This window comes from Penaeus monodon, chromosome 19 (genome assembly GCF_015228065.2).
Source record: "Penaeus monodon isolate SGIC_2016 chromosome 19, NSTDA_Pmon_1, whole genome shotgun sequence".
In the NCBI taxonomy this organism is placed as follows: Eukaryota; Metazoa; Arthropoda; class Malacostraca; order Decapoda; family Penaeidae; genus Penaeus; species Penaeus monodon.
The window spans coordinates 37,179,588-37,179,818 of NC_051404.1; positions in this window are offsets into that span (position 1 = coordinate 37,179,588).

A 231-nucleotide genomic window follows, 5' to 3' on the forward strand; every position below is an offset into this window, starting at 1 on the left:
TTTTAGCAAGTGAAATGCTGAAGCTTTCATCTTCTCCCCCCCCCCCTGGGAGGTCAAGGGTCAAGGTCAAGACAAGCCGAGGGAGAGAATAGAGATCGTAATGAGCTCTTGTTGCAGGTGACTCAAGGCCCCGATCAGGACTTACTGCCGCCCATAACTGTTCATTACCAAAGCTCATCAAAGCTCACCGCGGGAATTAGGGATTGGCGAACCTTTTGGGTCATATTCACT